This window comes from Mandrillus leucophaeus, unplaced genomic scaffold (genome assembly GCF_000951045.1).
Source record: "Mandrillus leucophaeus isolate KB7577 unplaced genomic scaffold, Mleu.le_1.0 Scaffold14, whole genome shotgun sequence".
Lineage (NCBI taxonomy): Eukaryota > Metazoa > Chordata > Mammalia > Primates > Cercopithecidae > Mandrillus > Mandrillus leucophaeus.
In genome coordinates, this window is record NW_012101365.1 from 2368335 (window position 1) to 2369740 (window position 1406).

Genomic DNA, 1406 nt, shown 5'->3' on the forward strand with positions numbered 1-1406 from the left:
GCGCCCTGAGGCGGCGCGGCGAGAGCCCAGTCCCAGAGGCCCGGGCGAGCCTCATACCATTCCTCGCCCCAGTGCAGGGTGCTGTGAGCTTAGACGTAGGTGCAGGGCATGGCACTCGGCTTGGCCCGTGGTGGACGGTGTTTTTGCCGTCGTGAACCCAAACGCCCCAAACCTTGACCGTTTCCCCACGCGTGTTGTGGACGCGGCGCCCCGCGGAGGCGGTGACCCTTTGACCGCTACCACCTGAGGCTTTTGGGCCCGGGGCCGAGCGAGTAGGTTAGTCCGGCTGGGGGAACTGGAACCCGAAGTCAGATTCTTTCAGTTCCGCGCGTCCGTCCCCGCCCCGGTCCCGTCCCCGTCCGATTCCCAGCCTTTGCCGAATGCCTGTTACTCTTAGTTCTGAACAAAATGCAAACCCAAAGAATGTGTGTTTAGCGCCTACTGTGTGTCAAGTGTCGCCTTTCTTTTTTTTTTTTTTTTGAGATGGAGTCTCGCTCTGTTGTGGAGTGCAGTGTCTCAATCTGGGCCAACTGCAACCTCCGCCTCCCGGGTTCAAGCGATTCTCCTGCCTCAGCCTCCCGAGTAGCCGGGACTACAGGCACGTGCCACCATGCCCGGCTCATTTTTTGTATTTTTAGTAGTAGAAACGGGGTTTCACCGTGTTGGCCGGGATGGTCTCGAACTCCAGACCTCATGCTCCGCCCGCCTCGGCCTCCCATTGTGCTGGGATTATAGGCGTCAGCCACCGAGCCTTTCTAAAGCAGTCTAGTAACCCCTAGTCTTTTGTAGGCTTTGCTAGGCTTCATTTTACCGATGTGGGGAAGTTGGGAGCTCTGAAATTGAGTTGACTTGCTCGTGAACTTGAATTTCACCTCAGGTGTTCAGACCTCCGACCCCACTTTGGAAAAAACCCGCCAAGGGCCACCCTTTGGGAACTCGAGGGATTGAGTGGTCAAGGCTCGACCCAAAGTTTATGGAGAGAAGGAAATGCTCTGATTAAGGTTGTGCTTTACATATTAACGCCTTGTTGAAAGACTTTTTGCCCTGCAGTGATCTAGCCTGTGCTCTTTTGAACTCACTTAGAGAAGTTGCTGTATAATTTGTGGATTTGTAATTCACGGAAAACTTGGATTTTTTTACGTGTGTACTAGCATCGTTTCAAGCACATTTTTTTGCTGCTTGGAATCGAAACAAGATTTCTTGTTTTTTTTTTTTTGTTGTTTGTTTGTTTGTTTGTTTGTTTTTGAGACGGAGTCTCGCTCTGTCAACCAGGCTGCTAGCTCACTGCAAGCTCCCCCTCCCGGGTTCACGCCATTCTCTTGCCTCAGCCTCCCGAGTAGCTGGGACTACAGGCGCCCGCCACCACGTCCGGCTAATTTTTTTTGTATTTTAGTAGAGACGGTTTC

At 52.8% G+C, this 1406-nt stretch overlaps 1 protein-coding gene across 1 annotated transcript in view; it reads left to right on the top strand.

Annotated features, from left to right (window-relative positions):
• Positions 1-1406, top strand: part of ZYG11A (zyg-11 family member A, cell cycle regulator) — a 59425-nt gene that overhangs the window by 767 nt on the left and 57252 nt on the right. The gene's annotated exons all lie outside the window — the stretch shown is intronic.